The sequence below is a fragment of the Pan paniscus genome, chromosome 17, assembly GCF_029289425.2.
Source record: "Pan paniscus chromosome 17, NHGRI_mPanPan1-v2.0_pri, whole genome shotgun sequence".
In the NCBI taxonomy this organism is placed as follows: Eukaryota; Metazoa; Chordata; class Mammalia; order Primates; family Hominidae; genus Pan; species Pan paniscus.
This window is the reverse complement of record NC_073266.2, coordinates 23,648,019-23,673,323: the sequence shown is the minus strand read 5'-3', so window position 1 is coordinate 23,673,323 and position 25,305 is coordinate 23,648,019. Positions and strand designations below refer to the sequence as shown.

General features: G+C 40.5%; 1 long non-coding RNA gene and 1 pseudogene across 1 annotated transcript; both read right to left on the bottom strand.

Moving 5' to 3' along the window:
• Window positions 1-8,467: 8,467 nt before the first annotated feature.
• LOC117978472 (protein fem-1 homolog A-like) lies at window positions 8,468-14,552 on the bottom strand (annotated as a pseudogene).
• Window positions 14,553-17,306: 2,754 nt separating this feature from the next.
• LOC117977367 (uncharacterized) lies at window positions 17,307-24,620 on the bottom strand. Its single transcript, XR_008621901.2, has 3 exons — window positions 24,404-24,620; window positions 22,464-22,557; window positions 17,307-19,437 (listed from the first exon to the last, which is right to left on the bottom strand). It is a non-coding gene; the product is annotated as an uncharacterized LOC117977367 (long non-coding RNA).
• Window positions 24,621-25,305: the final 685 nt, after the last annotated feature.

The following is a 25,305-nucleotide window of genomic DNA, read 5'->3' as shown; positions in this document are numbered from 1 at the left end:
CAGTTACGTGGAACAGCTTTGTTTGATAGGTTACTCTAGTTTTATATGTAAGAAAACTTGGTGTTCTTATATTATTTAATATATTGATTTGCTACATTGTATAAAAAGACAAATGAGCCTTCTTTAAACTGTCTTAGAAGAAGTCTCAAGTCTCCTGTGGCTCTCAAACCTCTGTGCGGGCAGGCCGTTCACATTTGTTGTCCATAGTGTACTAGTTTGGACAGTTTCTCAATTTCCAAACAGCAGTGATGTTTTTTGCAACAAATAAATTACAAAAGAAAATATTTCATGTTTTGTCCTCCCTCTGATAAAAATCTTTGTGGTCCTAAACAATTAAAGCTCCTTAGTTTAAATTGGAAGTATTATTAAGGAAAGTTGAAATTTTATGAAAGTGATTAAATTGAAGATTCAAAAATGTGTCTACATTTGGGAATATTGATTATGACTTTAATGTTAACTTTTTTGATCTGATACCATTTCCAAAAATTTAACCTACAGAAATACTAAAACGTATGTGCAGTTATAGGTTAAAAGAATATGATGAAATTACTTGCAGTAGGACAAAATTTAAAACAATTCAAATGGTTTTAAAAGAGGATTAAATAACTATATTTAATGATGAGTAAGTAGTAGGTTAAAAAATGAATTATTCTGAATAATAAGAAAAATAAAGATTCTAAGATACGTATTCAGTGAAGAAAGTTTCAGGATCACATGTTTGCTATTATTTCATTTTTGCAAAACAAACAAGAATAAAACCAAAAGCTACACAGGCACGCGTGCGCGCACACCCACACACAGCGCAAGACACTTGTGAATTGAAGGGGGTAATGTTAATATTCACACAGGAACCATCAGCATGATATAAGAGTGTCAAGAAAACCAGGATCTATAACCACCTTAATTTAATGGACTTTATATTCTGTATTATACCTTACTATCTATAAGAATAAAATTAAATTTTCCATACTTAAAGTATCTATAAAAAAAATTGAGTAAATTGTAATCTTGGATCTCAAGTCCAGTTCCTTTAGTTCTCTCAGAACTATCTCCCTTCATTTCAAAGTTCATGGATTGATTTTTGGTTTTCCTAAAATGTACCACTGTATTTTAAATTTACACATCACCAGGGCATTCTTTTTTCTTGTTCTCTTATTATTAGAACATACATTTAACCCCTTCTGACAATCTAGTCGTTGTAAACCTCCCAGCTTTATCAACTGTCATCTTCCAAGTACTCACAGTGCAGATTTCTGGTATTACAACGGCCTTAAATTTTTTCCTTTGGATTTTTTTGAAAATAAATTACGGAGTCTATTTACATGGATAAAGAGTGACCACTGTCTTTGGCTGGTTCCTGTTGATAATGAGGTCAAGGCAGGGGCCTTCACTGAATTCCCACATGTGCTTGGTTGCAAGCCACACTCAGGTGACAGACAGTCTTGCAGTTGGTGCTGCTGGTCACATGAAGACTGGGAAAGAAAGTGCATCAGATCAAAATAAACATTTCTCTTGCAAAAAATAACAACTCGAGGCACATGCATTATGAATATTGGGTCAGAAGCATTATCTTCATATTCAAAGACTAGCATATAATTATTAAGAACAGAAATGTAAAGAACATAAACAGCTTGATGATAGAATTGGTACACGTTTATTATTAGAAATTCTATTTGAAATCCAGAGAAGAGTAACTGAACGGAGAAAAACACAGATATTAGATGACAAAGCATATGAGAAAATGTCAACTTTTTTTTCCAATTGAATTTAACAATGCTTTACTCCATAGTTGACTGATTGATTTGCCTCTGCCGGGATGTAAATTCTCAGAGATATTCTTTCTGCCATTGTGCCAATCTGTGACACAGCTAGCCTAGGATTTATATGCAGTGCTTGTCAATATCCTTCAGAAATGCCCAGTAGAACACAGGCACATACATTCTCCTTCAGCAAACACTCATGGAATGTGAAATCAGACTTCTACTGGTACTGACTCATCTGGAGGGCTTGTTATGAGGCCTCATTCAGTATGAGGCAAAGGTTGTGAAGTTTGCATTTAAGTTTTTAAAAAGCTATGTATAAAAAGTGGCCACCATGATGATTAAACACATTATATTGTACCCTTATAAAATTTGAACAAAAACCACAAACTTCAATGACAATAAGTAATTGGTCTTACTTGGTCTGCTCATTCTGAAAAAACTGAGTCTTGTCCTATGCAACAGGGCTGGAACAGTTGCAACATGCATCAGTTGGAACATATTTAGAAGCTAATGGATAGCATTGGTTTACATTTCATATAAGACAGAGTAAATTAAGGACACATTTCTAGTATCTTCAGATATTCAAACAAGTAAATATTTCATATATCTCAGTTTGCTCCATTGTCAAACACATTTTCATTTTGATAAAAATGTCGCAAAAATGCCTAATAATGTGTGCTTTGGTGAGGGAAATTTGGAAATAATGAACGTGAGCTAATCCTCTCTTTGTGACTGAAGGGTCCTCACATGAAATCATCACCTTTGGAGCTGTGCTTTTATAATGTGATGCTCACTGGATTTTTGAGATATAATGCCTGTCCCTAAACTGAATTGCCCCAAACTGCTTTATAGTTGTTGATTTCACTACCAGTGTCCTCTCCTTCACTCTTATTTTGCATTTCAGTGTACCAAATTTACAATGTTTTTGTTGGTTTTGTTACCAACAGAAACATCAGGTGAATTAAAAGATACCAAGATAAGTACTCATCAAACTAAAAAGTAAATGCAATTAGATGTTATTTTTGCCAGAGGGTGGGTGGGCAAATTTACCATAATGCATTGCATTAGTTGTCAGTATGGAGCATGCTTCAGAGTCATCTGGAAGGCTTGTTAAAATGCAGGTTGTTGGGTTCCACCCCAGAGCTTCTGATTCAGCAGATCTTGGGTGAGGCCTGAGAATGTGCATTTCTAGCAGTTTTCCAGTGGATGCTGCCCATCTGAGGACTACACATTGAGAGCTACTTGCTGCAGAGAAAAGTGGAATGGGGACAGTTGAAAGAATCAGTAAGAGTTTAAGGTTTCAGGAAATGTTTGGAAGTCTGCAAGTAGAAAAAGGGGAATGTTAATTTTCTCTTCACATATTGGGCATTACATGTATGGAACTCTAACACAAAGAGGGAGAGCCGTGGGAAAAAATCAAGGGATTTGTCTGAAATGATGGTTAGAGTTACATGTTGGTTCACAAAATGATTTTGGGAAGATATTTTAAATAATTCCAACACTACAAACTGATACCACATCGGGCAACCTCGCTCTCCAAAATCCTCTCATGTTGCTTTTGCACTAGGCTGGCCTGGATGGAGCATTGGTTGGACCCCATGTGGCATTCCTAATGTCTCTATATTCTAACCCATTGGTTGCCAATAAAGTGCTTTGCCAACAGATTTTGTTCTGAGATAGTGCACAGCGCTGAAGAGAAAATAACTTTGCAAATCCAGTGATTTCATGGGCCACTAGGCTCTCTGGATTCTCTAATACCCAGTTTATCTTTTGTTCATTTAATGCATCGCAAACAACATTGAATTAGTTTGTTGGACGATTAGGTAAGACATTAAACTAACGATATACATATAAATATGTCAAGTCGTTATTTTAAGAGTACATCTGTAAGTCATAGTTGGAGAAGGCTTTTTCTTGTGAACCCTGTAAAGGCTTTTCCCCACAACTCTAATAGTTTAACAGGTACCAACTTTTATAAATAATACTTCTTTTTCAGAGGTGTTCACAAGTGAGGAAAAGAATTTTCTATAATGGATGTTTAAAAAAATCAGTTCCAAGGAAATTAATTCTTGTAAACCTCCCCAAATAAACGTCAGGAAATTAAATTGGTGTTGGTTTGTTAGTAGAATGAACATCCCCAAAGAAATCCAAGATTGCAAATGTTTTAGCTCAGACCTAGTTTCTAGTCTCTGAAAGACCCTTTCTTCCTGAGCTATGACCACCTACAGCCCTCCTGCAGCTTCACCATTGCCTTGAATTTCAGCACGAATCCTGCAATGATGCTATGGAGATTTAGGTGACTACGTGTCTGCCAGCTGTGGTTTCATCATTTTTCTTTGTCTCTGAGCTAATGCAGAGACAATACCCTGGGTCTGGTAAGTGGGTCTCAGTCTGTTCCTTAGTCTCCTCTCCCAGCACCCAAGTCTGATTTCTGAGCTTCAGCTTGATCCTTTTTTGTTACCTGTCATCGTCCTCAGGAAGGGGTTCCCCAATCCTGGATCCTGGACCATTGTCTTGGACCCTCCTCTGAAATGACAAATATTCCTAATTCCAATTTGCTATCTTTCTTGTAAGGATAAATTGTCTTGTACTGCATCCGTCTGTTTGGACAGGTCAACACTTCATTTGCAACCCTTTGTGGATATCTACTTACCTGCACTACAACCTGCTATCACTCGATCTTGTTGGACACACTACTGTAGTCTTGCTTTACATCTGTGATAGAATCCATCCACCCAGATCCTATTCAGTAATAGAGCCTTTTCTCAAATCCCAGCCCTTTCTTATCTGAGCCACATGACAATAAGTAATTGCTCTTACTTGGTCTGTTCATTCTGAAAAAACTGAGTCCTTACTGAGTGGAGTTTCATAAGGACTGAGTTGTTATGGAACCATGTTATGCATGGGAGTGATGGACATGAACAAGGTACAATTTCTCTCTTGAAGAAACTCATTCTTTTTTTTTTTTTTTTTTTTGAGACAGAGTTTCACTCTTTCACCCAGGCTGGAGTGTAGTGACATAATCTTGGCTCACGGCAACCTCTGTCTCCTGGGCTCAAGCGATTCTCCTGCCTCAGCCTCCTGAGTAGCTGGGATTACAAAATTAGCCTGCCACCATGCCAGACTAAGTGTTTTTTTAACTTTTAGTAGAGACAGGGTTTTGCCATATTGGCCAGGTGGGTCTCCAGCTCCTCAAGTGATCCGCCCACCTCAGCCTCCCAAAGTGCTGGGAGTACAGGCATGAGCCACAGCACCGGGCTCATTTCTGATGACAGAGCAAACAAGCAAACAATTGAAATGCAGGTTGAGTATTCCTTATCCAAAATTCTTGGGACAAGATGCGTATTGGATTTTTAAAAAATTTTTCAACATTTGCATTAAACTTACCGGTTGACACCCCAAATTCAAAAATTTGAAACCTAAAAAGCTTTAATGAGCATTTCCTTTTGAGTATAACCTTTGAACATTATGTCAGCATTCAAAAAGTGTGAATTTCAGATTTTTGGATTAGGAATGCTCAACCTATACAATACTTTAACCATACATTCTGAGAACCTTTCTCAAAAGTGTATAGTAGAAGAGGTCAGACAATCGTCCTCCATAAACATTCATTCTATCATTTGCTCAAACCCCACTGTGTTTCAGGCATTTTGTTAATGTATCGGGAATGGACCCAGAGGGCCTTTCTGAGAATTGTGAGTTAGACCCAGGTACTCACCCAGGGCCAGATCATCCTTGACCTTTTGCCTTCAAATACCAATGATAATTTGTCTTGTGGTCCTAAGATGTTAATCGGAGCTGCTTATAATAGACAGCCTCTGAAACTGTCTTCTCTCCCCGGTAGCCCCAATGGATCCTGATGACATTAGGTTGGGGGGTTGTAAGTGCAGTCACTTTGTTGCCAGGTCCACTTTCTTTCCAGAACCTCTGAATCAAATGTCAGCCTGTTTTCATTGTTCCCTACCTGATTAGCTGGAGCTGGATATACCGAAGGAATGAAAGTTTTCTGAGCTGACTGCACTGATAAACCTAGAAGGAGACCATAGTGATAAATGCTTCATAATTTTCAGAAGTCAGCATTAATTGCTGAGTAGCAGAGTGGACTTAAATTTGTGTTTTCAGTGGAAATGATCACCGTGATGTCCTTACTGCCTCCTAACTCATGAAAGGAACAACTGGCTGGCCCCTGGAACTCCCTGCATGACTGGTGATTGCCCGTGGACTTCTAAAACACTCTTTACTCTGAGATGTGAATGTTGCCCACGGCCTTCAGCTGGTGGATGATATCTGGGCCTGAGATGACAGTATCAGGTATTTCTGAAGACATCCTGGGGAAATGTGGGAATTGCCATGGTGCCTCTGAGCTTACCTCTAGAACAGACACTTTGATAAGTGCTTTTGCTTCTTTCTCTGAATTCTAAGTCAGCCCTAGAATGCTGGATGATAATTCTGAAACAAGCCCTACCCAGTCGATTTTCCTGAAGTTTCATGAGGATTCTGAAGAGTGGTGACAGGTGTTGGACTAAAATAAGGGAGGAAGGCCGAGGTGAGGAGAGCACTCAGAGACAGTGGGTGGACAGACGTCATCCAGAGACTTGCAGAAAATAGGACCAAAGCCATGGCCCCCGACAGGAGTGGCAATCCTAAGTGCAGTTTTAATTGCACTTTTGAGATAATGAAAGTACAAAATCAGTCACTTAATCTCTTTTAACATCAGTTTATTAATCTGCAAAACATCGACATGCTACCTCACAGCATTCTTCACATATAATAAGAAACAGGTGTTAAAATACTAAACAAAGTTTAAGAAGTGATGCAAATATACTGTTAGGGTAGATTGTAGATTATAGTTCTATCACTTATCTCTTTCTTATTTTCTGAGAAGCTCTTAGGAACATTGATTTAATTATTTCTTTTCCCTCTTTATTTATGAGCGTACATGTCTTATTCAAGATTTAAAATATCACTTGGAAATTAACAAGGGGTTTCACAAATATAGTCGTATTCCTTATTTGTTCACAATATTTTGTCCCAAAATGTTGCTTTTAAAGAAATAAAAGAACTACTTCTAAAATTGTGGTAGAGTCAAGGCCGACTATAAACAAATGCTCACCAGCCAACAGAAGAAATCTATCCTGCAATATGAGTGACTTTCCCAGTGTACCATGATAGTTCCTTAAAGCTGTTATGAATTATTCCATAAACCTGTATTTAGAGACTTTTTTTTCCCAAATATCTTTTTAATGACTTAAACACCAGCGCAGAGACTCGCAATGTAAACAGCCTCATTTCTCTGCTCTGTGCTTTGGGAGGGACAGGGACGCCATTTCCCTCCTTGGCTGAGATAAAACCTGTCTTGTAAATTAATAAATAATTTCCTAACTAACACAGCAAAAAAAAAAAAAAGAAAAAAAATCCAAACGAGACCTAGTTTCCATCCAGGGACAGGATGTTTCTGGACACCCCCGGTTGCTGCTCCTCCTGAGGGCCTGGCTGTGGCTACTGCAGGGAGGATGTAGTGAGAATGGCTTCCCTTCTGCTGTTTGCTGCTGTCTACACCGGCCAAGAACCTGCTCCCATCTGCCCGGGCTGATGGAGTCTCACTCTTGAGAAAAATCTTGCTGGGGCAGGTCCTCTGGCAGCCCCAGCACCTTACCCTGAGTCATGGGAACTTGAGACTTTGTCCAAACCTTGGCTGGAAGGCTGGTCTTGGCACTCAACGTCTTAGCTAGTGGATTTATCACATTAAGACTGTACCTGGGCCTTTTTCATGATGACTTGGGTCCCAATCCTCGGAGCAGCTGAAAAAAGAGCTAGCGCCACCTGTGGATGCACCCACAATGAAATCAGAGGCCAGGTGAGGTTTGCAAGGTGGAGTGGCCTGTAGTTTTAACTCGGGCACTATGGCAATGCAGACCCAAACCAATTGTGCCAGTTCTTGCTGGGTGGCAAAGTGTTGTCAGGCTTTGTGGTCACTCCTGATTTCTGTTTGGAAGCACAGTTCTCTTTCCAATGAGAATGGAAAATTGGAAAGGCCTATAAAATTGGAAAGCCTGTAAAAGGCCGTAGAGTGGAGATGTATAAAAATGTACGGTCACCCATGTTTTAGGGGTCGACACCATGGACTTTTATCTCGCTCACCAACTTCCTCATATATACAGCTCACTCCCTGTGGCCTCAGCCATCTCAGGCACTACAAAATCCTCACTGCTTGAAATTCACTTATGGAGTCCAACAAACAACTTTCTTTTTAAAAAAAAAAGGCAGTAAAATCTCAGAATTTCTGTGCAATGCTTGCAACCTTCCCACTTATTAAATAAACAGAACACCAAACTAACCAAAAGCTATGCAAGTGGCAGGCTGCCCTGAGCAGAGCCCTGCCTGTCTGCCAGGGACTACGGTGGCACAGGAGCAGGTCGTGATCATGCTGGAAGAAATGAGAGGTGGTTTCATTCCCTGACTTTCAAACTGTCATCTCGGGAGCCCCCAGTCCTAACACTGTATTCAGCCGCTGGAGTTACCTGGCCGTGTAAAAGGACAAGGGAAGGCAGACCATCCTCAACTTCTTCCTGTGTTTCTAGCAGGGAAGGAAAGCAATGGCTTCAGTCCCTCCGCCTCTAGGTAACAAGGCAAAGGCCTACGTAACCCAGGCAGACAGGATGTGGGGAAGGTCTTGTGTCTTTTCCTAACTCAGAATTTCTGAGTCAGTGGGCTCCCAGAGAAAGACTGGCGTTGGTGGCATCCATGTGGGCCCCTGCTTCAATCAGGGCATTCACGATGGCCAGGTAGTTGTTTTGGGCTGCTATGTGTAGCGGGGTGTTGTCAAAATCCCTGCTGTCCCGGTCGGCCCCGCAGTCGAACAGCACTTTGACCATGTGCAATGAGGGGAATCTGCTCACGGGTTAGCGGCCCACGTTTGTGGTGTCCTTGTCCACAGCCATGTGCAGAGGGGTGAAGCCGTTCTTGCCCCTGGGTGCGCACTTGAGCAGGCGGTAGATGGTCTGGTGCTTCAGGTGCTCCTGGCTGGGGGTGCATTCCACTTTCTCCAGCAGGTAGAGCAGGTGGAGGATGATGGCCAGCGCCTTGTTGAACTGGGCCGAGTCTCTAGGCTCCCTGAGCAGCTGCAGGGCCCATTCCACTTCCCAGACTCCTTTGGTGAGGACCCCCATGAGGTCTGCAAAGCCGATCTGGGTGCCCAGGCTGCCTTTGGCAGCCCGGTCCTGCAGCACGTAGGAGAAGAGTTTGGCGAAGGAGAGGAAGCTACTGGCGGTCATGGGGCTCAGAGGCTCCAGGTTGCTCTGTTGCATGTCCAGGGCGTACTTCCACAAGCGGATGTAGCACTCGATATTGCCCGAGTTGGCGTACACGGCGCCCCTGTAACGGATACAATAGGAAGTGTTGGGGTGCGAGGGACTGAGGATGCGCTCCCGGATCAACAGGGCCTGCATACGCATCTCATTGGGGTCGGTGATCGCGCTGATCCAGCTCCTCGGTGGTGTTGACCTCCTTGGAATAGTCATAGGCCAGGACCAGCTGTGGGGGCTCCAGTTTGGGCAGGTACTCACCCCCCTGGTGATGCAGCTCCATGGCCCACCTCCAGTGTTTAAGGGCCCCAAGCAGATCTCGTTTCTTATCCACATACGTAGATCCCAGCAATTCCAAGGCTTCCACGGCAGCTTCCAGGCTGGTGGGACAGCAGCTTTGGTAAGATTCCCCGTTCAGTACCTCAGGGGAGAAGATGCAGCACGGAGCCCCCTGAGGCTGCGCACACCCCTGGCTGGTGGAGGAGCCTTCTTGGGGCAGCCCAGGCTGAGCCTCTACCCCTGTGACCTGCTCCTGGCCGGGCTGCTCCTGGATGAGGTACTCCACGATGTTGGTGTGGCCCGTCACGCTGGCTGGGAGCAACGGGATCATGACGTAGCTATCACGTTCCATGCTGGCCTTGCACCCCAGCAGCAGCTGCAGGATCTCCAGGCTGCTGGTCTCGGCACAGTTGTGCAGGGCCGTGTTGCCCTTGGCGCTGCGCCAGTTCAGCTGAGAGCCCTGCTCCAGCAGGTAGCGGGCGATCTCACGGTGGCCCTTGTAGCACGAGATCATGAGGCACGTGTGGCCGTGCCGGTTGGCCACCTCCAGGTTGGCCTGGTGCTCGCCGACCAGGTAGCGCACCACCTCCAGGAGGCCCTCGAAGCAGGCGGCGCGGAGGGGCGTGGAGTTGGTGCGCTTGGTGCGGTTCACCGAGGCCCCGCGGCGCAGCAGGCTCAGCACCACGTCCAGGTGGCCGGCGCCCACAGCGGCGGCGCACCCTCCATGGTCTCGCCATCGAAGTGCACCGAGCCACCGGCCTCCACGCTCGCGCCGCACCGGTCCAGCAGGTACTCCACCACGTCCAGGTGGCCGTAGCAGGCGGCGATGAGCAGCGGCGTCCCCCCGCCGGCCACCTAGCCAGTCAGCTCGTCCAGTTCCTCCCGGCTCCGGCCGCTGAGCAGCTTCTGGAGCAGCTGCAGCTTGCAGTCACGGGCGGCGTTGTACACGGCGGTGCGGAGGTCTTTGGTTCGGGCCTCCGCCAGGCCATGAGCCGGCCGCAGGCGGAGGGGGAGACAGAGGATCAGAGCCCAGACAGGCGGGAGCCAACCTTCACCGTCTCCCTCGCCGCCATCTTAGGGTGTCCTAGAGACTTTTAAATATGCAGATTATTGACCTGAGAAACCATTTCGTCTCCAAAGGAACATTTGCAGGCTGTCATGCAAATCTGCACTTGAGCAACTTTCACATTATGATCTTAGTGAATTCTTGACCAGATGGACTTGAACAGCTGCCACCCATGCTTGGGAAGTCCCTTTACTCCAGAAGAGAAAATAGCTCATTTGTTTGCAATTCTTTCCTGAAAGTACATAAGGGCAATTTTCTACATTGTGACTAGTATCAGAGCAACATTTTCCCTGAAAGACCATAGTTCATTATACTATTTAGGAACAAACAAACAAAAATATATACAAACATTTTTTGGGGAGTTTTATAATTTGTGCCCAGAAGGGACAAGTTTCTTTTCAGATTAAGTTTTAAAAAATGTTCCTTTATTCAAGCTGACATGGAGGTTATAACTGAGAAAAACCTCCCTCTGAAATTAGAATGCCTTACATTTGTATAACATTTTATACTTTTCAAAGTGCTTTCAGGCACATTATTTCATCTGATCTTCAAAACAGCTCAGTGAGGCAGGTAAAATGGGTGTTTTTATTCCTTACTTTTCAGATAAGGAAATAGGTTCAGACTACAGATATTATCTGAGTATCTACTAACTTCATTGTATTGTGCTAGGTGTCATAGAGGATAAAATAACATGTATTCCTAAAAGAAGAATCTTGGTTTTAGATAAGACATAACAACACAAAGCTAAATAATACATAAATGTACAATATGGTCAAAAGATGACAAAAGACAATATATGGTCAAAGTATTAGAAGCACAAGCAAACTGTGTTCTCAGATTAAGGGAGACTTCTTAAAGCAGGTGCCACCCGAATATATATGCCTGGAAGGAGGTTTGGAATTTGTGGAATATTTACTCTTTGGCATCAAAATCACTTTCTCATATAACCTTAGAATGTAAGAGATTTTGGCATTCATCTAGTTTGTTCTGATACTCGATGTTGGCACTCCCCATGGCCCCCTAAGCAAAGATGTTGGAATAGCTATGAGTCTTAACAATTCTATCTATATGCAGCTGCAATCTCCATTTCTATAATTCTACCCTTTGTTGACCAGAGTAAAACAAGACTAATCTATTTTCTCTTTCTGTGGAAAGCCTTTACTATGTCTGTAGTCAGCATGATAGCTTGATCTGCCTTTAGTCTTTTCTTCTTTTCATTTAATCTTAAAGATTTTGGAGATACAGTCATTATTTTACTGCTGAGCCCCTATTTTATTTATCCAAATTATCTATAACTTTGGCCATCCCAAATTGATACACTATTGTAGATATGCGGATTTGAATGAGGCTCTAAAAACTATTGTTATCTTTTTAATTCACTGCCAGCATGTCTGTTAATACTGCTAGTTGTGAACATTTCTCAATATAAAGTAACTTTTGTGTAAAAGTTGCATAATTAATATGCCTCGAATGAGTTATGAATGTCTTCCTAAAGAACAAAGGCCACCTTCATTGTGATGGCTTTTTTCTTTTTGTTTTGTATTTTTGTTAAGCCATTCATGATCTGTGCATGCCTGCACAGATGATACTTGCTTAAGGAACTAACACCAAAGCTCTAATATAGTAATAATCTTTGGTGTTTTGTTTCTCATCTTTATTACTGGGAAAGTAAAAATTAATCACTCATGTAAATTAATAATCCAATACTGACCTCTGGTGTGTAATGATGAAATTGCTTACCGGATGAACTAGTGGATGCTTGGGAAGAGTTTTATGTTTTAATATAAGAACATCTTTCTCCAAGCAAAGAAGCTTCCTAGGCTATAATTACAAATGTGGAAATTGGGAAACGTAAAACTAACTAACTGAATGTAAAGAATGTATCTACGGTAGTTTATAGTAGTGGGTAAGTAAAAAAGGAAAAGAGAGAACAACTGACACTAGAACTGCCCCATTCAAAAACTTTTTTTACAATTCGGCCATCTTTTAAGAAACTAAACACAGTGAGTTGAGAATGAATGATGTACCCTCCCTCACTTGACTATATTTGACTTGGACTTAAAAAAAAAGAGGCTGTTTTGAATTTCTGTGAGTCATCTCCTCAGGTGGTAGATGTGTTTTCATTGCCTGCCACTCCCCAAAGTGCCTCTCCATTTACTTCAGACACAAGGTCCCAAAGTCATAATTTTCTAGTCTTATTTGCTCATCTTTATGATCTTGTAATTTTCTAAAGCCATATCATATGCCTGCTTTATAATTCAAAGGCCTAATATTTGTTAGGCTGGTTCTTGATTCAGGTTTCTCATTCTCCTTCCTATTTTCAGTATGTGTCCTTACCTCACACTCTATGCTCAAGCCAAATTATCTATCTAGCATTTCCCCCATTGGCAGCTTCTGAGCAGAGGTACTGCAGAGTGCACAGATAGGGCTGGAATGAGTCAGTCACTTTGCAGACACAAGTGTAAGCCATGCAGGTTTAGGCCTCTACTGCCACCAGCGACCCTATTGCTGGCCTAATTCCTCCTGTAGCTGTGCTCATAGAACCTTAGAAATTCGTTACCTGTTGAGAGAGTATCGGTGGGCCAGTCGTCAATGAACCCCGATTCCAATTTAATCCTGGCGCTGCCCCTGACTTGCTATGGGACTTTCTGCAATTCAGTTCAACTCCTAGGCTATGAGATTTCTATTTTCTAGTCTGTAACAAAGGGTCACTAGATTAGACGATTTCTGACATCCTTTGTAGTACTCCAGTTCTACAACTCTATACATGTGGCTTCAGGAGGCTAGCTCAAACCCTGGGTTCTTCACTTCTTGCAATGCTCTCTCAATTCCCTTCTTCTCCCATCCTCTAGTTTGTCCAGATGTTACTGTACTTGTGTACTTCCTATGTATACTAAGCCATTATATGGACTACACTCTACTGTATCTATTTGTCTATCTTTTTTCCTTCATTGAACTGAGATATGGTCGGCTGTTACTAGCTATCAATGGAGTGAATGAGAAAAGACTGCATATCTTGTCTTTATCCTGCAGGTCTGTCTCTGCCACATATTTCTGAGGAGATCCTGGGCCTGGGAAACTTTGGAGTCAACAATGACCTTTTATCCTGGTTCTATAAACCAGATCACATGCAAGAATGTTGCCTCTTAAAAATTCTCAAAAGTGATGAATAGCTATAGTCCACGCTAAAGGAAAATGGAGAACACCAGGTTGTTAGTGAGAGCTGAATCACTCTGAGTTATGGAGTGAGAAGTTTTATTAGGCTGGTGCAAAAGTAATTTGTGGTTTTTGACTCAATTTTAATGGCAAAAAGTGCAATTACTTTTGCTCCAACTGATAGTTCCCAGAGTCAGGTAGACTAGGAAGTGGCATTCAGAAAGCAGAGACTGGGAAGGTGGAGAAGAGTTAGTGAAATGATTTGAGTTTGGAGACAATGGGGTGAAGGCCCAAGGAGAGTTCCACACTCTTGGGGTGGCCATAGGAAAGCATTAAAACTCAGAATTTAATTTGACTAAATTTGTTTGCCAATTCAACTCTCAATTTCTAATTTTCAGTAAACTTTTCTATCCTCATAAATGCTTTACATGGGTAGGTTTTTGTGGAAAACAATAAAGGTGATGAACATTATATCTGGGTCAATGGTTCTTGATCTTCAGGATGCTTTAGAATCACTTGGGGAACTTTTGAAATCTGGATGCTGATGTCAGACTCCTGAGTGATTACAACATAATCTCTGCAGGTGGGACCCAGGAATCGGTATATCTTAAAAGATCCCAGGTGAATCCAATATGCAGCTTGCTTTGGAATGAGTTATTGTGAAACAATAGACTACAATGATCAACGTGAACTCATCTGAGAGACTCCTCGGCAATCATGTCTCCTTTGTTCTTTAATCAGTTCTATTTCATCTTATTGGAAACAACTATTTTAATTTCATAAGCCTCCACTTTTCTCAAAACTTCCAACTCCAATGCCATGTATACTCTCAACTAATGACTTCCCTTCTACCTTTCGGAGATAATTGGAGCTCAACATGAAAAATTTCTTCATTTCTTGTCACCAGATCTGTAAATGTGTTTTTTCTGAATTACGTTTCACTAGTGCCTTTCTATCAATATTTGACCATCCAAAGTCATCCATCTCTAGAAAGTAACAATACAGAAATATAGGCCGTGTGTTAGTTGGAAATAAAATAACACTAACAAAGACCTCTCTGAACCAACATAGAAAAGAGAACACAGTTTATTACTACATGAACATGGTCAGATTTCTATGCATGTAGGTACTACAAAAGTGACTAAAATGAATAGGCAGACTTTCACATAATTTATTTAGCAAAGCAGAAGTAAGAATAACGTCTCATCCCTCAAGAGACAAAGGGCTACATCCTAAGATAGTCCTCTTGTGAAAAACTCCCAAGTAAGTTTTGGAGGCATTTGTTTACAATTCCAAGGGTCAGAAAGTCCCCATTCTTCCATTGCAAAATCAAAAGCATAAACCTGTTATTTGGACCTATTAAGATTTCAAGGAAATACTCTAAGGAAGACAGGATGGAGAGATAGTGACCTCCAACCTCAAAAAAGTCATCATTTTACCCTTATGGTATACTTTGCTTGGTATATGCATATGTATTTCTTAGCTTTGTAAAGTGAAAGAATCTAGAAGCAATGACACCGTAGTAGAACACCTAGCCTCTAGACCTTTGTATCCAAACACTATTTCTCCACGAAAGAAACCCACGCTCTTTGGGGAAATGATTAATTTTTAGAATAGGGAAAAATGGTTAATTCCTCCACCTACAGAGGAAGGCTGCCTCATTTGGATTGAAGCCACAACTGAGTAAGGGCTTCAATGCATGTAGGTGACCCACGTGGGGTGTCAGAATCAAAACAAGGTGAGGGAGCATCCAGACAGAAGTATTATCCATCACCTGGTGTCTAAATCCCTCAGGCTAGTGGGAAGAGAACACCCATGTAAGGCAGTGGCACAGAATGGGATAAAAAGGATTTGCATGTAGAAGAGTCAGGTCACTGTGGGATTTTCTGGTGTAAATAGACTGAAAGGGGCATCTGTATAGGAGGGCTCCAAGGTGCCAGGTATCAAAGCCAAAGAACAGGAGAAGGAGTCCACACAGAAGTGGTGGCAGAACCCAAGCAAGATGAAAAGGGCATCACCGCAGTGATGTAGCAAGGTTGGAGTGTCAGAGCCTGACTGAGCAGAATGGGGTAAGCACCCATGTGGGTTTAACCCAGGAAGGATAAGAAGAGTGTCTATGTGAAATGGATGATAATCTAGGGAGTAGATCAGAGCCCAGGGATGGCATCCAAGAATGACGGTGGCCAAGCATGAGGTGTTGGAGTCAGAGTAGAGTGAAGAAGGTAACTATACCCAGGGGTAGCTTAATGTAGAGTGCCAGGGTCTTGAATGGGGTCTGAGGATTAGACAGTAACAGGGTGTTAGTGGGAATACAACCAATGCTGATAGTTGTGTTGTGAACACGTAGGAGAAACCTGTTTGTAAGGAATAAACCCCAACATATTTGGTGGTAACTGGGAATCAGGTCAGTAACTTATTCTCTAATGGTTCAAGAAATTTCCTTCTGTATTTTACTTGTAAATTTTGTCTAAAGCTCAATATATAAATATATATACTTTTATGAACTGGCAAAGAGCAAATTCATTCTTAGGTGTATTCTCAATATAAATGTATACATACTGAAAAGCTTCCTGTCTGGATGTTTGAAAGGAACCACCACATTCCATAGAACATATTTACATGGGGCTTTTATTTAAAGGCAAAGGATATGGTGCAGCAAGTGAAAGAGAGTGCAGGCATGGACTGGGAGTCTGAAAGACATCCCAGGTTGAAAGCTACCCAGGGCTCCAAGTATTCACAGACACAGAGTGTGCATTCTGTCTCCAGTGTCAACCACCAAGATTCTGTGCTAGGAATCATGCTTTCAGGAGGGCTTCGAGGAGAAATTCTCAACAAGCCTTTTATGTCTCCTTGTCCATGTAATCAAGCTAGGTTTGTCAAACCAATTAGGCCAGTTGTAACCCATCAGTGAAAAACTGACCCTGTAGGTTACCAAGAGGCATTTCCTGACTTTAAATCATACATGATAAACGTCATTGCAGTTATCTTCACCAAGAGTAAAAAATCCAGATATCCAGGTTAAAAGACAAAGCTTTTTCTGTTCAGCTATAAATCTGCACATATTTTTACTAAAAAAAAGAATATTTAAGCATCGTATTCATAATAACAATAACAGAAGCCAACCCAAATATATCTATTAAGAGAAGAAATAGCAAATAAATTGTGATCTATTTCTACATGGAACACTATGGAACAATGAATAAATATGCATTATTGTTACATAAAATAACATAGATCAATATGGCAAATAATGTACTGATAGTCCCTTTATATAAAGTTCAACACCCAGGCAAAACCAATCTCTTGTGTGAGAAATTAGGATATCAGTTGCCTTTGGGGTATTAAAAAAGAGTAATGGGCCAGGCACAGTAACTCATGCCTGTAATCCCAGCACTTTAGGAGGCTGAGGTGGGCAAACTGCTTGAGGCCAGGAGTTCAAGGCCAGCCTGGCCAACATGGCAAAACCCTGTCTCTACTAAAATTACAAAAATTAGCTGGGCATGGTGGTGAGTGCCTGTAATCCTAGCTACTTGGGAGGCTGAGGCATAAGAATTGCTTGAACCCAGGGTGTAGAGGTTGCAGCGAGCTGAGATCATGCCACTGCACTCCAGCCTGAGCAACAGAATGAGACTGTCTCAAATTTAAAAAAGAGTAAGGATTGATAGTGAATATAAAACGAGGTGAGAGTTGCTGGTTATATTTTATTTCCTCTCTTAGCTGATAGTTAAATGGCTGTGTCAACAATGTAAAAATTCATCAAGCTTAAAATTTGTTCTTAGATGTGCATATGCAATATTTCAATAAAAGTGATTTTAAAATATTTTATATAGGGTTGCACACATACACACACACATGTGCACACACATACTCGACATTTATACCTGCTTTTGGAGTCTTCTCAACAAATCCATTTAACTTAACACTGAGTGGGTAGTGACATTACAGCATGTGTTTCTTTATTCTCTACCTTTTAAAGTTTTCTTCTATTATTTCTATGAGTATTTGTTTTCATTTTTCATCTTGTATCTCTTGGTGACTTATTTAGATGGACATCACAACTTATGAATTCAAATTCCATTTCACTTAATGTTTCCCTCATATTTTTCATCTTTTTATATATTTTTAAATTTATTTTATGAAAATAGCTGAGGTTGATCCTCAAATTCAATTTGAAGGCAAAGGATGTTCATGCATAAAGTACTAGGCAGTTATTTTTAAAAATGAGACAGATTTCAGTCTTGTACATGTGCTATAATATAAAAAAATCACATTATCTTTTTTTTATTTTTTATTTTTTGAGACAGAGTCTCGCTCTGTCACCAGGCTGGAGTGCAGCGGCGTGATCTCAGCTCACTTCAACCTCTGCCTCCAGGGTTCAAGCAATTCCCCTGCCTCAGCCTCCCAAGTAGCTGGGACTACAGGCACACACCACCATGCCCAGCTAGTTTTTTGTATTTTAGTAGAGATGGGGTTTCACCATGTTGGCCAGGGTGGTCTTGATCTCCTGACCTTGTGATCCACCTGCCTTGGCCTCCCAAAGTGCTGGGATTACAGGTGTGAGCCACTGCACCTGGCCCATATTTTTAAATTAAAAAATAGTACAATTTATGTAGTACAAGACCTTTAAAAATATCTCTCCGTGTGTATGTGGTCTGTGTGTCTTAAAAATGAGTGCAGGCAAGTGTATTTCTAGAAACGTACTTTATTAGTTGGGTGCATTGGGTTGCAGGTAACAGAAAACATTCTTATAGTGACCTAAGCAATAAAGTCATCCAATTTTTCTACATAGCAAGACCTCTGGAAATGGAGACTAACAGATTTCCTGCAGCAGCTCAACAATGTCAATCACCCAACTTCTTTCTGTTCTGCCACCACAGCACATTCCATTTTCATTCTATGTAATTCCTCACAGTTATAAGATCCCACACAACTAACACAACTTAAATAATTATGTCTTTAAACAATAAAAACCAAAGAAAGAAAAAATTTCATATATTTGGCCATCATTTTCATTAGAGGTCAAAATCCTACTAATAAGCTCCCTCCTTTGGCATTCTTCCTAAATACATTGTATTACCTGGAAACAGGACAAATATTCATCTCTAAATCAATGACAAGCAAAGGAATTACATTAACGTTTGTATTAGTTTGCTTTTGCTCCAATAATGCTTAAGAAACATGACAAGAAGTTACTGACCGATAACAGCAAGCATTTACTCCTTGCTCATGAATTTTGCAAATTGGTTGCAGCAGTTCTACCTTAGACTACAGATGAGAGTCAGGTGTGCTCCAGATGTCTCTCATTCCTGGACCCATGTTGAAGGACACAGACTACTTAGGGCATTTGATTTTTATAATGCTTTATATATATTGATTTTTATAATGCTTTATAAGCAAGAGTTGAAGAGGAGAAGCTTCTTTAAAGTTCTGCTTAGTTACTTCTATTACTATTAACCTACCCAAATTCTATTGGGTAGAGCAGTCACATAGCCAAGCCCAAAGTCAGTGATACAGGGAAATATTCTCTTTCCTCATTAAAAAAAGGTAAGGATGGGGAGGGAACAAGAATCATCTTTTTTAATTATTTTTTTCTGAGACAGAGTCTCGCTCTGTCATCCAGGCTGGAGTGCAGTGGCACAATCTTGGCTCACTGCATTCTTCGCCTTCTGGGTTCAAGTGATTCTCACTCCTCAGGCTCCCAAGTAGCTGGGATTACAGGTGCGCACCAGCATACCCAGCTAATTTTTTGTATTTTTAGTAGAGAGGGGTTTTGCCTTGTTGCCCAGGCCGGTATCGAACTCCTGAGCTCTGGCAATCTGCCCGCCTCAGTTTCCCGAAGTGCTAGGATTACAGGCGTGAGACACTGCACCTGGCCAGAGAACAAAGAATTATGAACACACAATACAATCTACCACAATATTCATGGCCTAGACCAACCATGGCTCATCCTCTCAGATTGGGAGAGGAATCCATTGTCTGTGAACTTGTTGCAACAATACAAACATAAACAATCTATGGTCATTGTAAACAAGAAATAAGGAATTGCGGCTATTGAGTAGACAACAGTTCAATGTTGACTTCTCACTATTTAAACAAATTAGACTTTTTTTCTAATTGAGAAAACACACAAACTTGAAGAAACAACTCCAATATTGATGAAAATAGCAGTGATGTATTTATTAACTAAATATTTTAATTCAACAATTTAGAAAGAGAGTTTTTAATCTTCCACAAACAATTCTACCTTATTTTAAAAAGGCTGCAATTTATATATATGGGACATTCATGTCACAGTATATCAGACAACTCTCTGACACCTTGGGTGCCCAGTTTTCTTTCAGGCAGGACATCAATATTTATCCTCTTTTAATTCTGGCCCATCCACTGGCACAGACTGGTCCCTTATGTTATTATCATGAGCTAGTGATACAGGAAGAGATGCATTGCTGATCTGTGAAACTGGACAATACATTTAATCTGTCTTGGTATTTAAACCACAGTAGGAACCATGTTTAATTGGGTTTATGAAATGACATCTTGTTCAGGGCAAGGGTCAGTATTGAAGAGGAGCTATATTTAATGCTAAATTAAGTGCCCAAGTTAAAGCTAAATTGTTACACACACAAGTCAGTAATTTCAGAACTATGACTTGCAAATAAATCACAAATTGACCTCTTTGAGCACACTGCAGGAAATACTTTGTGTGACATTATATGGCACCAATTGTACAAGCCAAATCTGACTTCTTTCCAATTATATGTCCAAAAATCATAACTGAGAATTCTCTCTCTTTGGATTTTCTGACATTCTTTCCTTAGTATTAAGGTAATGAATGGCTTCAAAGCTAAAGTTATGGGAAATGCAAGAGCTTATCCAAGAGCTAATATCTGAATCTTAGGGTTTATCAACTGTAGCATATCTAAAGACACAAAACCCACCTTCGCTGATTTCCTGGATGCTCTAGATGTGCAAATACAAACCTCACTGCACATGGAAGTGCCCTGTCAGGCACAATTTTCATAAAGGGAATTTAAATAGCTATTTTAATCTCTAGACCAGACTGTGCATTCCAGGAATCTAAGACTAATGAGCCACTTTCTCAGATAATCACTTCTAAATAAACAAGGTCTTTTGCACTGACCCAGGAATCTGCATTGTAGCTGAAAAATTAATTATACCAATATTATACTAGGCATATCTACAACAATACAAAAGAATGTTCTCTCCATCTCCAAAGTTAGATGTTCATTCAGATGAAATGCAATTTATTCATCTGGAAAGTTCTAAATGTTTTCCTTTGCACCTCTAAATGAGCAGAAAGATATTTCCTTTTAAGAAGAAAAGAGAAAATCCATTATTTTTACTTTTTTTAAATATATATATATAAATCAATAAATTCCCAAACTAAATTTCTCCCCTACTAATTTAATTTGGAATAAAATTAGAACCAATCATTATGAGCAAAATGTTTTCAATTAAGACATAATTAATTAAATGTGCAAATGCAGAATACATTTAGATGGGCTATCAGATGACTGATTATACTGGAAATCTAATTTTACACTTAAATTGCCAGCCACACACTTCATCTTGAGCTGTTGATCCATAGCAAGTTACCGTAAGTTAAACCTTACCTCTGGAGGAAGCAGCCTCAGTGGACAAATTTTTCCTGCAGTAATTCTATGACCATGCCATAGTATCTGTCTTTAGAGGGTAGTCAGAGGTATCTTGCATGAAGGAGCTTCATTCTTGCCATCCTTCTTGTTTTTCAAACAGCATTTTTTTTATTTTAAATAAGTAATGCATGTCTTGGCAAATTGTGAAAGAAAGGCCTTTTACTCTTTTCTACTTACTAACCCTTTTCTACTCACTCTTTAAAAGGAAGTTGATAAAGTATTAATGTGTGAAAAGGTACTGAGCTTTCAACAATTTTTGAATTACTTAATATTCATTTTAAACTGTCTAAATTATAGATACAAATGTCTGAATCTATACTTGCTGTTGGTGTTTATGGGTTAAGTGTATCCTCAAACTAACCAGGATAATGAATTTTATTGCCTCAGAGATAGAAAGGATGATTTAGCAAGGTTTGTAATTGATATGCATCCATGTTGCTCTAAAAAATGAAGAGATTCCCATCACATAGTTTAAAAAATGTATAGGTCCAAAAATTGGCTACAGTCAATAATTCTTCTCTAAATCTGATGTTATTTAAGTTTCCTGAATATTTGAAAAATTTTTAAGATTTTTTCAAGGATTCTAAAAAGTGGGTGATTGAGGAGGAAAGCAAAAGTTGTCAGTGAGAAGCATTTGTTGAATGTCTACTATGTGCCAAGCAGTGCACTTGGTATTCTCATGTGTCATGTCTTTGTGTATCAATTACTAATCCATAGGTTGATGCAAAAGTCATTGCAGTTTTAACCATCATTTTCAAGGGCAAAAAATCACAATTACTTTTGCACCAAATGAATATCATTTCTCAGTCCCAAGCCAATGCTTCTATACCTGTTTTTTGCAATGTTTAGTTGGACATCTATAACGGCCTTCCATGAGGCAGCCTACTGTCTCCCAGAGCATGATAAGGAAGTTCCTTGGGTTAGATATCTTTCTAGCCTGAAATATTACAATTTGCATTTCAGCCCATTGAATTAGACATTTTTGTCTTCAGATAATTTCTTTGGAAATGCAAATGTTCCTCAAAGTGTAGCTACCTATTGGGTCACTGAAGCTTTAATATTAGCAGGTTTGCTGGTTCGCTTTCTTCAAGAATAGTGGATATTTTGCCAAAAAGGGAGAATAGGAAGCCAGAGTGGAAAGAGGGGAACAAAAACAGGGATAGATACAAGGGAAGGAGATAGATGGTATTAGCATTTACTACCCCATCATTATATGTACCTTGATTTGTTCCTGGAGTTGCTGAAGGATGACTCAGTTTCCCTTTTCTTGTGTAATTCTTTGATTCAGTTGTAGTCTGACTTTTGAAAGCTGACTGTAGAAAGAGGAATATTTAGAAAAATAGGCAAAGTGATGTTATGGTTTAAAATCATCAAGTGGGAAATCCAAAACCATGGTTTTCAACCTTAGCTACTCATGGAAACCACCTGGGAAATTTTTAAAAATACTGATGGATGGGTTCCATGCCCATAGATTTTTTAAAAATTCTTCCAAAGGATTCTGACATCCTAATCAGGGTTGAAAGCTACTGCTCCAAAGAGCTTGACATAATCAAATGAACATTTATCAGGTGTTCACAAGGTTTAGGAAGGCCCAGCACAAAGCAAAACCATAGAGACGTTGAGTACTCTTTTGCTTCAGCATTCAGCATCCAATTCCAACTCCATGCTTTTCCTTACTTCCAACTTCCATTTTTGCCCCGAGCAACCTGTGCAGGAAACCATCAGTTTCCCTGCTCCACTGGACATCTAAAGACTATGGTGGTGATAGAAAATGAGAGTCATCAAAAAGGTCCAAGTTTAGTGAAGATGCGCAAAGGGAACCAGCCCTTCCCAAAGAATTCAGTGAATGAGCCAAGATTCTCCAGAAACCGCTCAGCTTTGCAGTGATAATTTTCTGTGAAGACATAGACTGAAATGGGAATAAGAGATAGAAAGTTGAAAAAGAATTTTCTCAGAATCCACATGTAACCTTACAGAAGGCAAACAGAAGGGTCAGTGAGATACATGGAATCACGCAGCTGAGGTGAGACAATGTAGGAAAATCAAGCATGAGATAGGAAATCAGGATATTGTGTTTCTTTGTGAAGACTCGGTTCCCTCTAATTGCTCGTAAACCTAAAATCCCTACTTCATTCTTTGTAACATTTTTCCTCATTTCTTTCTGGAATTTTTGGATTCCATGCTTTTTAAGATGGCTTGAGAGAAAGACTTATCAGAGTCAACCTAACAGGCATTTATTAATACACTACCAGGGGTGAGACCCTGAGTAAATGATTGTCAAATTTGAATATGTGGTTAGAAACACCTGAAGGACTGCTGGGCCCCACACCCAGAGTTTCTGATTCATTGAGTTTGAGCTGGGACTTGAGAATTTACATTTCTAGCAAATTCCCAGGTGATATTGATATTGCTGTCTGGAGGCCACACTTTGAAGACCACTGCTTCTAGGAATGGGAAAAGAAATTAGATATCAGCAATCTGTCCTTAATGAGATTGCTTAAGGCTTTGTATTAGGGATGTACTTTGTCATGGAACATGTCATATAAATGACAAACTGAGAACACTGGCAACATATTTTAAAAGTAAAATATACTACAATACACGCCAGAAGTTCTGAGAAGGATAAATAATTAAGTAGTGGTGAGGCAGAAGAGGTTAATTAGAGATGACAAAGAATAATACAAAAACCATGGGCCACAGAGCCAGGGGTGGCCTGGAGCTGAGCTGAGCTTATCAGGGGACAACTGCATAGGTGGGCCTAAGGGCAAAACTGAAGGTTTTAAATGCTATGAAGTGTAGGGCCATGCTGCTGGTGCTAATTAAGCACTGAGAACTACCTTCCATACAAGGCTGAGATCTGTACATGAGAGCTGAAACAGCCTCTTGCTTCTTGATCATGAACATCTTCAGTTAGATCCAGAAAGGGTCTAGTGAGGGTAGGTGGGTTACTCAAAATCCCTAGTGTTTAATTAGTTTTAGTTAGTTGAGACTGATTGTGATGAAACACAACATTTAACTTTGCTATCTCCTAGGCAAGTGCTGCCAGAAATAAAAAGTCTCCTTTTTACAGAAAAGAGAACATGGAAAGGCCGTCCAGAGTTCAGTCTCAAAGGCAATGCTGGGCAGGGACTGACAAAGGGTTGAGGAGTGTCCATTAACCTGGGTATTGGTGATGGAAAGCATATCCTGAAATTGGAGATAGCAAGACTCTTGGTGAACTGTTGAGTAGACTGGGTTGAATTCAGTGAAGGATCTAAAGGAAAAATAAAAATATTAATGCTTCTATGTAGTTTTAAAAGTTGTGACCATAAGATAGCAAGTATAATCACACACCAAAAAATGACTTTTCTGTCCCAAGTGAGTGGTTGGCTTCAATGTAGTCACCCAGAAAACATTAAATATTTGTCATATGTTCAAGATACATTTTGAAACATCTAAGGAAATAGAAATTATCACTTAGTTACATGTGCATGTAGGTGCACACACAGAGTATTACTCAGCGAATTTTTTCAGCTTTATTCTATATAATTATATATTTTTTCCAGCCTTATTCTGCCTGACTATCCAGATTTTACACTGTTTAGATCTGGCTGTTTCCAAATTGCACAAACTGTCTTGAACTGAAATGGACAGAAGGCAGGCAAATACTGGTAGAAGAGGGCAGGATCTTTGGCAAGGGCTCCACCCACAAGCCTGGACCTGCAGCCCAAAGTGAGAACTATCCCTGTTTTCCCACCTGATTGTTGCCTTTTGGCCCACCCCACACCACCCCCTATCCTGTGCCCATAAGAATCCCAAGCCCCAGACTCAGTGGACACACATACAGAAGAGAGAAGTGTCTGGATATTGAGATGAGAAGAAGCAGCTGGAGGTCAGGGACTATGGTCAGAGAAGAGTTCAGCTGGAGACTCCTGGGCTCCAGGGGAAGATTATCTTCCCGCTCCGTCCCCTTTCCAGCTCCCTTTCCCACTGAGGCCCACTTTTACCACTCAATAAAGTCCTCCACATTCACCATCTTCAATTTGTTCATGTGACCTGATTCTTCCTGGACACTGGATCAG